Source organism: Pungitius pungitius, chromosome 19, assembly GCF_949316345.1.
Source record: "Pungitius pungitius chromosome 19, fPunPun2.1, whole genome shotgun sequence".
Taxonomy (NCBI): domain Eukaryota; kingdom Metazoa; phylum Chordata; class Actinopteri; order Perciformes; family Gasterosteidae; genus Pungitius; species Pungitius pungitius.
Window position 1 is genome coordinate 12,051,644 of NC_084918.1, and position 12,210 is coordinate 12,063,853.

The following is a 12,210-nucleotide window of genomic DNA, read 5'->3' on the forward strand; positions in this document are numbered from 1 at the left end:
TTAGGTCCTCCTAACATCTCTAGTGACAAATCATTTGCGCAATAGAACAAGAAAATACTTTTTGTCTTCATGTACTCATAGTTCCATGGCAGGGGACTGATTTTTTAAATTAAACAGTTTGAAATTGATCATGAACCAAGCCTATATTTAGACCTCTTAAATGCATTTAGGGCGTAACTAGCTACCCCCAAAAGAGTGATTTTTCTATCCATTAAGTAACAAGTGATTTGGTCATTTAGAGTCCACAATGAAAACCTTTATCCATAACTAATGTCTACTTCATCTTGTTTATATTCAGCACTATGTGCGCAAGCAAATGCACCAAGTTTTTATGGTGGTTTTTATTTCAGTAATCTTCATTCCTTCCAGTTGGTCTTAATAACCACATACTTGATTCCCACATCCCTTGTTATCAGGGGTACGTGATAAATGTATATACATGTTCTACGGGGTGATAATTCGTCATTAGTCTGTTGTAAGCTCCGATTTATTGCCTGTTTAATTCTTATGCAGATTGTAGGGTCAGCGACCTTACAGGATGTGTCTGGCTGCGGTGAGCAAAAGTAACGCTCTTTGTAATTATGCTGTAAAGGGGTTGAGGTCAATCAGAGGGGAAATTCTCTGAGTGCAATTAAATTAATATTAATATATATTCGTCTCTACCTCAATTAAGTGCCTCGGCTGTCAGATTATTCTGTTATGAAGGTGTCAGCGTGGCTAAAGGAGGGCTCTTTCCACTTTAACAGAGCTAATGAACACTTCAGCTCAATATCAATCATTTGGTATTTTTTCCTGATCGCTCAAGAAAGAAAACGGATCCTTTTCAAACCTAAAACCGACGTTGTCTTCTATTGCGCCCCCTTGTCTGCATTGTGCAAACATGTTACATAGAAAGGAGGATCAAATTTGACCCAGATTGACTACCAATAAGTGACACATCCTAATGAGCAGTGGAAAAGGGGTTGAAATAAAGACAGATAAGTGAGGGAAGCAGGTAATGGGAAGAAGCCAGCGGCGACTGGCGTTGATGGGGATATCTCTGCGGAGCAGACGGGAGGATTGAGAGGATTTGGGGAGACCGGCTGGCAGGAAGCAGGAGCGCAGGAAGATAGATATACTGTAGCTGTCTCAGCGGCTAACAAATGTCTACTGTAAGCACTTTTTCAAGTGTTTGTAAATGAAACTGCTGTGGTATGTTAAGGAAATTAATCCTATTCTATTTGAAGAAAATAAAAATGTATTCCACCAAACAATCACTGCCTGTAGGTGTTCAAATAGAGACTGACATTTTACCATAATCCAGTTAATAACAAATTAAGAATATATTGTTGAACAATGCAGACAATTCTTGAAAGCCCCCCGCCCCACAAAAATGTCTTCCTTCAAGACAGACTGCCCTTTACCTGACAATGTGTTCCATATAAAGTCAGATGAAGCCATAGGGAGGAAGAGCTGTCACCGTATCCCTTATCATCCGCCACAGCATTGTGGATGTCAGGACTCCTGCTCTTTTCATTTCCTCCACCCCTTTTTTCTCCTCCCTCACGCCGATGCCGTTTTCCCCTGGTATTCAAGTCGTTTGAGCAACGCACATAATCTTCAACCACCCAGCCAGCCCTAAGCCTCAAAGAGTCGCCCCGATATGGGCAGATGGAGGTGAGCTATCAGCTAACCTGTAACCGTGGGCCTAAGGCGATAATCATTTCAAAACTGCGGGGGGAAATGGTTTTAATAGCGCTGTAAATGCAACGTTTGTCTGCCTTATCACACCTGGCTGTCACGGTTTGGGTCTGCTCTGTCTTATTTTGTGGTTTTCATGTCTCTGGTGTTCCTGGGTAACTTCACTTCCTGCCTTGTCCTGTCTTCCCTTGTGATTGTCTGCCGTGCTTGATCGTTTCCACCTGTGTTCAATCACCTGCACCTCCCTTGTGTATTTAAGCCCTGTGAGTTCCTTGTCTGGTGTGGCGTCATTACATGTCAGCGTTCATGTGTCAAGTAAGTCAAGTCAAGTCTGTTTCGTGTTTTCAAGTCTAGGTCCCTGTTTTTGTCTGTTTTGTTTTCTCCTCCTTCCTCCCTTTTTTGGTTGGAGCGATTTTGATTTTGAGTTTTTGACAATTAAAGTCTTTTATTTTTCAACTCTGCGTTTGAGTCCTCCCTCCTTGCCCTCGGACCCTGCGTCGTGACAGAATGACGCCACCACCTAAGGACTCAGCAGGGGTTGACCCAAGAAACCCGTTTTTGGGAACTCGCCTGGCGTTTGGGGACCCACACGGCACGCAGCTGGCTGCCCGGCGCAACGCCAACCCCGGCTCGAAAGAAGGCTCCAGGCAGCGCCCCGGTCACCGCCCTCGCCGCTCTCCAGACCCAAGTTGGGCCTCGCCGATGGAGGCCAGCGTCCAGCCCCCAGTCCTCAGCGCACGCTGGAAACAGGTGCTGGAGCTGGCCGCCCGCCTCCAGGCCAGGTACGACCCCCACGCCCTGGACCTCCGCATTCGGCGGCAGCGACGGCGCCAACCACGCCCGTCTCCGCCCGAACCGGCTCCAAGACCCACGCCCCCAGCTCCAAGACCCACGCCCCCAGCTCCAAGACCCACGCCCCCAGCTCCAAGACCCACGCCCCCAGCTCCAAGACCCACGCCCCCAGCTCCAAGACCCACGCCCCCAGCTCCAAGACCCACGCCTCCTCCCGTTCCGGCCCCCAGAGCCTCGCCTCCTCCCGTTCCGGCCCCCAGAGCCTCGCCTCCTCCCGTTCCGGCCCCCAGAGCCTCGCCTCCTCCCGTTCCGGCCCCCAGAGCCTCGCCTCCTCCCGTTCCGGCCCCCAGAGCCTCGCCTCCTCCCGTTCCGGCCCCCAGAGCCTCGCCTCCTCCCGTTCCGGCCCCCAGAGCCTCGCCTCCTCCCGTTCCGGCCCCCAGAGCCTCGCCTCCTCCCGTTCCGGCCCCCAGAGCCTCGCCTCCTCCCGTTCCGGCCCCCAGAGCCTCGCCTCCTCCCGTTCCGGCCCCCAGACTCCAGTCTCCGCCCGTTCCGGCCCCCAGACTCCAGTCTCCGCCCGTTCCGGCCCCCAGACTCCAGTCTCCGCCCGTTCCGGCCCCCAGACTCCAGTCTCCGCCCGTTCCGGCCCCCAGACTCCAGTCTCCGCCCGTTCCGGCCCCCAGACTCCAGTCTCCGCCCGTTCCGGCCCCCAGACTCCAGTCTCCGCCCGTTCCGGCCCCAAGACTCCAGTCTCCAGCCCCGTCCCCACGGCCCCCGACCATGACCCCTCCAGGCCCGTCCCCACGGCCCCCGACCATGACCCCTCCAGGCCCGTCCCCACGGCCCCCGACCATGACCCCTCCAGCCCCGTCCCCACGGCCCCCGACCATGACCCCTCCAGGCCCGTCCCCACGGCCCCCGACCATGACCCCTCCAGCCCCGTCCCCAAGGCCCCCGACCATGACCCCTCCCTCCCCGTCCCCAAGGCCCCCGACCATGACCCCTCCCTCCCACCCTCTTGGGACCGCCTGGAAGTCGGTCCTTGAAGGGGGGGTGGGGTCAGGGGTTGGGTCGGCGCCCCCGGCCACGCCGACGCCGGAGCCGCACAGCTCGGCGCCCCACGCCACGACGACGCCGGAGCCGCACAGCTCTGCGCCCCACGCCACGACGACGCCGGAGCCGCACAGCTCTGCGCCCCACGCCACGAGGACGCCGGAGCCGCACAGCTCTGCGCCCCACGCCACGACGACGCCGGAGCCGCACAGCTCTGCGCCCCACGCCACGACGACGCCGGAGCCGCACAGCTCTGCTCCCCACGCCACGACGAGGCCGGAGCCGCACAGCTCGGCGCCCCACGCCACGACGACGCCGGAGTCGCACAGCTCGGCGCCCCCCGAGACCCTGAGGCCCGGCCGCCGACCCGGCAGACCCCCCGAGACCCTGAGGCCCGGCCGCCGACCCGGCAGACCCCCAGAGACCCTGAGGCCCGGCCGCCGACCCGGCAGACCCCCCGAGACCCTGAGGCCCGGCCGCCGACCCGGCAGACCCCCAGAGCACCCCACGCCCGGCCGCCGCCCCGGCAGGCCGCCGGACCATAGCTGTCGGGTCCCCACCCTCCCGCCCCTTGTCTGATTTTCATGGTTCTGCCCCCCTTTAGGACCGTCTGGAATTCGGTCCTTGAGGGGGGGGTTCTGTCACGGTTTGGGTCTGCTCTGTCTTATTTTGTGGTTTTCATGTCTCTGGTGTTCCTGGGTAACTTCACTTCCTGCCTTGTCCTGTCTTCCCTTGTGATTGTCTGCCGTGCTTGATCGTTTCCACCTGTGTTCAATCACCTGCACCTCCCTTGTGTATTTAAGCCCTGTGAGTTCCTTGTCTGGTGTGGCGTCATTACATGTCAGCGTTCATGTGTCAAGTAAGTCAAGTCAAGTCTGTTTCGTGTTTTCAAGTCTAGGTCCCTGTTTTTGTCTGTTTTGTTTTCTCCTCCTTCCTCCCTTTTTTGGTTGGAGCGATTTTGATTTTGAGTTTTTGACAATTAAAGTCTTTTATTTTTCAACTCTGCGTTTGAGTCCTCCCTCCTTGCCCTCGGACCCTGCGTCGTGACACTGGCAGATGGGAGAGGGGATGGGGGAGGAGGAAGACAGGAGCAGAAGGAGGAAGACAGAATCAGCTGATAACACAAGTCTCGCCCACACCCCCCAAACCTGCCCCCCAGGAAAGGATGAGTCTGGAATTAAAAAGTGCTACCTTCAGGAAAAAGTTTAGGGGATTAAGGTTAGTCACTTTTTCCCTCCCTGTTCCACCAGCACCTCGTTCTCACCTTACCAAATCCTTCATCCACCCGCCATCTGTTAAACGCTGAAACGAACTTTTACGAGCCTTGCAAAAGATCTGACAGACACCTTGTAGTTTTAACCTCAGGGTATAGCATTTTTCTTCCCTTCTTTCTTCCTCTTCTTTCCTTGCCCCCATGCCTGGAAAGAGTGTTCCGTTCTTTTTACTGACCGGTGGCATGGAAACAGTGTGTGACACTCCACCTGTCTCCACCCAGAGCTCCTTTCATGTCACAGAAGTTTCTATGATGGCCAGATTGAAACACCAAACCTGCAGTTTCAAAGGCCCTCCTCTGCTTTTTTTATATTTCACCTATTAGGCAAGTCACGGGTGATTCAAAAAGTTTTGACTGGTGTTTTATGGGAAGCACGGCCCGCTGTGTAGAGTTACAGCAGAACTGTGATTTTCGACTGTGGACGGACCTGGACTCCATCTCCGGCTACAGCTCTGGATATTTCTCTCGTGGACGAGTTTGGATTTGTGATGCAGCTTCTGCTTCTACGTGCAACTTTTACAGGGTGGTAGTGGAAAAACGTATTGTTTTGTTTATTGTTCCCAAATCAAGAGTGGACACGCTTTGGAAAGACTCTTAGATATAAGACAATTTGAGATTAACATAATAATGACTTATCCTTCAATCATACATGAAATGTGCTGCTTTTAATTTAAAATTGAAGTTATTTTTTAATAATCTGACTTAATTAAATGATTTGATTTTCCACGACTGGCACAGGCCATTTCAACAGAGCAAATCTGAATAATCAGATTCCATGCAGTATGGCTCTCTGTGAAAAGGTTTAATGGTATATTTACATTTCATGATAACCACCATACAGGAATTTATTATTTAACTTTAAAAACTATATTTCCATACACCATTTGGACATTTTAACTGTGACACTGCAGCTGAACTGACTTTGAGGACTGCTGCATTGGTCACCCTGTTAAGGCTGATCAACAGTCACCTGCTCCTACATGGGGGGGATTACACAGGAAAAGCCCACACAACCTCCAAACATTGAGGGCTGTCAGAAGCAGAGACAGCCATCTCCATCATGTCGGAGAGGGACTGCATGATTGGCTCTTACCCAATATTTAATAAATAAGACCAGGATTCCCACTGCTCGACAAGACGCTCATGTGATGGTCCAACCCTAGACCGCATGCTTCCCTAGCCATCACCTTGAGTCCAATTGGGCCTTATGAGCCTCCTGCCCGTGATGACTGATTGTCAGCAGCCATGTACCACTGACAGTGATTTCTCTTTAATGGCTGATTGAGCGTGTCACCAGTCACACTGCAACCTGGGGTGTGATACGCTGCAGGCCGAGGCCGTGACAGCTACTGTCACCCTCGGTCAAAGCAATAACAGACCTGCAATCAGCTGCGGATGAAAGATCGTCTGCTTCCTGCGTACTTCGTAGGAAAGAGAAGAGAAGTTTCAATTGCAACATCAGCTAAAGTTGGAGCCGAGAGGAAGCGGGACTGGAGTTGATCAATAACAGTTCTCACATCCAGACGCAAAATAGAGGTTGTTCCGCTGAGCGCCTCTCCCTGTACAAAAACGCACTTTGAAGTGTTTAGCTGTGTTTAACACTCCAATTGTGCTGCAGGGTTGAGATAACTTTCAACACACAACCTCTCTTTTTTCTGTTTCTTCTTCCCTGTCTGTTTTCTTCTCTCTGAGGCATTGAGACTATTGCTATCTGCGCTTTTAATGCCATAATTAATTCCTTAACACCCTTTTCATGTCACAGGTGAAAATGATCCTTTTGCACGCCTCTAGGTATTCGCTAACACGCTTTATTTAGTGAAGAAGAGAGGTGAAAATTAAAACTGTAGTTTGCAGGAGACAGGTGATTTTTCTGACAGTTCAAGTTTCTAACCTTTGTTATTTAAATGTATTATAATTTGCTTAACTTTTTGTGCCGCATTGCCTCAGAAACGTAGCCGTGATGAGATGGCGTGTTCGGTGATCCATTACAGAGCGTAGATGAAAAATAATCATCTCTCTGATGTGGTATTGAAGTCATTCAGAAACAAGAAACATGGTCATGGGTCGTTTCTTGGGCTCACCTGGTTGAACTGTGGCAAACATCTGTGAAACAAGGTGAGAATGATCTTGCATGTTTGAGATGCCAACTTTGCTGTTTAATAATGGGGGAAGAAGTATATGTCTTCCGCATCGTGAAAACAGCAGAGGTGTGGACTCGAGTCATGTGACCTGGACTCGAGTCAGACTCGAGTCATGTATTTGATGACTTCAGACTCGACTCGACAAAACGTACAAAGACTTGCAACTCGACTTGGACTTTAACATCGATGACTCGTGACTTCACTTGGACTCGAGCCTTTTGACTCGAGAAGACTTGCTACTTCCCATGAAAACTGGGGGAAAACATTTTCACACGGCCGCGCCGCTCTGTTTATCTGCATCTGTCAAAAAAATGTGCGCCACCTGTATGCAGAGAACGCGCGCTGACCGCACGACATCCAATCACTGCAGTCCATTTTACGGTATCAACGAGACAGCTCGTTCATGCTTACAAAAATCGGGATTTTTGAACCCGGATTCAGACTCAGATGGAAATCCTCGCCAACATTATGTCAGCGTCCGTTTTAAAGTACTATAACACAGTCACAGTCGATCCACCATTACCCTTCCCTTCGTAGTCTAGGTCTGTGAGGCAGCGCACCATCACCCAGGGTTCCCCGTCCCCACTATAATAAGAGGACTTGAAATGACTCAAAACTAAAATGGTAAGACTTTGGACTAGACTTGAGACTTGTTGGCTTTGACTTTAGACTCGACTTGGGACTTGCCTCATCTTTGACTCGACTTGACTCGGGACTCGAGGGCAACGACTTGAGACTTACTTGTGACTTGCATAACAATGACTTTGTCCCACCTCTGGAAAACAGTATTCAACTTTTCGGTTACTTCCTTACCTTGGTTCTTACCAAAGCAGAATATTCTTTAACTAAAAATATATTAGTTAAAGAGCTATATGGTCGAGCACTAGAACCGATATAGAAACATTTTGTGCTACTTTGTTTGTATGAACAAATGCACCTCATGAAAGGCCATATCCCAAAATGACCTATGAATATTCTTATCTGGCCTAGGATTGTTTAAAAATGGGTTAAATTATTGGATCTTTGCTGTAACCACAGAAACACTGGATAGGAGCTTTTTCCCCACTCGGGTACACTGAGCCTCGGGCGTGGCAGCCGCCAGCTTTAACTGCCCGGCATCCAGCAGAAGGTCGCTTCAAGGCCTCGCAAAATCTTGCTTTCCTTGATAAGCTCTACTGCTCACTGTTTTCCCTTAATTCTCACCGTTTGGCTACCCATCACCGGCATCCAAATCTGTCTTCCTAATCCTGCCTTACTCTCCCACACCGCCCCCCCTCCCTTACTTCACTCTCTGTCTCCCATCTCTCTTGCTCCACGCAGCTGTCTTCTTGCACAGATCGACAGTGGTGGAAGCTTAGTTACGGCAGCTAGCCTTAAACCCTCCACATGACTCCTGAGTCTGTTACTGAAGCCGGGCTCAGCCTCCCCGGTGGAGGACTTCCACACTGCTCTTGTGTCTCAGACTCTCAAGTCTCAACCCATGATGGACATTGATGCTTTCTTTGGTGGAGTTTAGCTTTCTCCAAATGAAAAAGCTAAAAACCGATCATAAAACGATTAGTCCACATTTTTTCTCTTACTCAGTTTCTCTTGTAATTTCCATCTCAGATGTCAACAGCTGCCTTCTTTCGATTGAAAACCTGAGTTTTGGGCATGTTTCCTTTGGCTGCCTTGGATTACCATTACTACCAAAAATGTCAATGTCAGTTGTACACATCTTGGTACATTAATGGGCCATCACCAGAGTGTCGTTACCTTGACAACCAAAACAGAAGTGGAGGAAGAATCACAGACAAATCTCTTGAAAGGTTACGGTTTAAAGAAAAGTCTTTTTCAGCTTCAGCATGTTCTGGAGTTAACAATGGGGACAGCAAGCAGAACAACTGCCTGCAACATTACAGCAACATGCGGTAATCGGCGGGAGGAAGGAGAAAAAGGGGTGGACAGTGACATCTGTTATTCTGCAAACGGCTCATTTGCAGTATTGTTAATAGAGTTTTTTGGGGGAATGGTGGTAGGATCAACTTTTCATTTTTGCTTGGATCTGGTTTCGCAATATGGCATCTGTTCGACAGTGGATGAAACACTTCAGTTTTGCATTGTCTTCTTCCCCCTCCATGCCCTCTGTCATACTAGACGTTGCAGTCATGACACCCGCCGTGGAGGTCTGAGGTGTCTGCATCACTGAATGCTAAGACCTGAAGATGTTTGAGTGAAATGAAAACCAGTTTCCTGACCAAACCTTCTTACTTCTTAAGTGTATGTGAATGTTTTATTATACAGTATGCCCCCTAGCCTGTATGAGTCTGTGTAGAGTTGGTCCCATAGCTCTCGCTCTCTGATACATTCTGCTAGAGAATAGCAGGTGGAGTGGCGGCCCACGCTTCTCGCTCTATGTTTAACCTGCGAGATTTGACACCCCCTGAGGTGATGAGATGTGTCTCTCCAAATGGGGGCCTGCCTGAGTATAATTAAACTTTGGTTGAAACTTAACTTGTGTCAACAACTGCCGCCATCAGTGATATGACTGAAGTTGGCCTTTCTTCTTCTCTTGCTCTGCTCATGTGATTGAGAAGAGAAAGTGCCATTTTTCTCAGATGTATGTTCCCTTCTACTCTATTTAGTTAGTGGTTCTACCTTTAACCAATTTTCATATACAGCCATAAAGTCAGCTAATTAATTATCCATATTCTTGAGTGAAGAGTACATCTACACTTCATCTACACAAAGAGCAACTTCATTATTTAGTCACTTTGATCATGTCCTGCAAGCCACTAGGTTTAAAACCAATTGCAGAAATCTGAGCGCCAGATGGAGACGTTTTGGCTCATCACAGCAAGAAAAGATGACATTTGAAACGACTGCATTCCATTTAGCTAAGCTAGTTGTAGGGCCCTTTCCCAGAAGCCATCCATGTCCTCATAGGGTAAACACATGAGTGATTAACATGAATTATGGCCCTGTTCCATTTAAGTGGGTCAGGCCCCTGGTATTGTTCATGATGACTCACTGGAATGTTTGCACACACTAAATAGAATGTGACCATAATTACTTATATTAATTACACCTGTGTTTACCCTGCAATGACATGCTCAAAATGGTTGTTGTGAAAAGGGCCTATTGTTCAGGAATGAAGAGGAACACCATAATTAATTTTTATCAATTAATACCTCTGTCTACCTGTCTATGACATGCTGGCTCAGTCAGGGCTCACTAGGACACTTTATGGAGCCGGGACGTTTTTAACAGAATTTACTTCAGCACAAAGGTGTATTAATAGCACTGGACATACTGTAATTATAAGCTTTATGCAATTATTAATGGTAAACTGCAACTATTTAACTATTTAATGAAATTACCTCCAATTTTTTAAAGCAATATTACATCAGCAGTTCTTTTAATAATTTGTGATTTGTCAATTAGTAATTAATAACTATTGACACATTGGCACATTTGATGAAGTTTAACAGCTCACATACTTGGTTCCATGAATCCCTCACCAACGCCACAGCCCCAAAGCCATACAGATGGCCGACCTTTATTTTAATCTATTGGCTCAATATAACGGCCGTCCTTGCTTCAATTTAGTTACGGTTCCGGTTACACACTTGAGCCGGCTGTTTTGCAGATTGATCCAATGCACTTGATGTGGAGGTAAAAGGGACAGTGAGCACATCCGAGAGGCCAGTAATAATCCAGTCTGGGGATTTACTTGTTGAATTCAGAAGTGCACCTTTGTGGCATATGGCATTTGTTGCATATGTGGCAACAGTACACCTAATGATCTATTATTGGGGTTGAATTGCTCACATACTTGGTTCCGTAAGATGTAGGTCCTTAACTTTGTATTTTTTGCCAATCTATATTTCTCTACTTTCTGCACACCGACAGGCCCATTGTGTGTGCGCTAATTGTACAGTTGCATCTATAAAGCCAATATAATCTTAGCACTTTATTGAGAAGGGAAAAAAGGTTATGAACTTTACAAGACACACACATAGACAAAGAGAGAGAGAGAGAGAAAGACAAAGATCACATTGAGATGAAAGGGAAGGAAACCCTTAACAGGCCTGTGTAGAGCCTTTTCCTTCCACCTCAATGGTGTTCCTTACTTCTGACTTGGTTATGTCTTTGGAATAGCGCCAGAAATGTCATCTATATTCTACTCTCAAAACACAATTCAAAACAGACCGTAGCTTCTCCTGCGACTTGAGGCGAGTCACATTCCCTCAGCACTTGGAGGAGAAGGAACAGAAGGCTTGATCCTTCCTGAAAATCATCAGTGCATCTGTGTCTATGCATCGTTGTCTACCTAAGGGATTTCAAACACCGACAAAAAAATAACCTCCTATGGACCTGCAAGATTCACAATATTATTTGGAATTGAAAAATACATTTTGGCGGTTAAATATTCTCCATAATATTCAAAACATAGGTTTCACTGAAAATAAATGTTTTATTTCATCTTTATATATTATTGCATTCTGAAATATATTTTTCTAATGACAAGCTTCTGACTTCTTAAGTCATGTCACTGTTTTTTATGCTGACGGTAGGGTTTTTAGGAGAGGGGGCAAAGATTAGGTGACGTCACAGTCTGCGCTCTAGCGGGGCTGAGATCCCCCACACAGCTAGCATGTGATGCCCGCCATTGTTTTAATCCACTGAAGATATGCAGATTCACGTTTTTTTATTGAAGTTCATATGTGAGGAAATTGTCCAATTGTGCTTGAGCATTAATACATAGGTCTTCTAAGCAGGTTGTTTATCATATTGGGATATCTATCTGGTGGTGTCGCTTATACAAGCTCTTTTCAAAATGTTCTCAGTTAAACAGAGGTGTGACATGTGCTTTATGAAGGTGCAAGGCACTAGTACCATAACTGTAGGAATAGATACGCAAAACCCAAACGTGGGTGGCTCCCCAATAAGCTTATGGCTTTGGCTTTGCTATACATATAGTACAGCCGCAGCTTTCACAAGTTCTCCTGGAGCTCCCGAAACCACAAATAAGTCTGGTTCCATTGTTATCTACGTACTTACAATGTTAGTTATGATTAGCTAACATTAGCCATTGTACCAGCCCTGGTTATTATGTGAAAAAAAGAGTGCCATAAAGTGCTAGCTATGTGGACTGTGGTTCCAGAACTGATAAACAACTGTCATAATTGAAGTAATAAATGACTGTGTTCATGTTTTTGCAGAAAGATATGCAAATATCTACCCAAAACCTTACTTACCGTCACTTCTCTAGCTCTGTAACATCCAAACATA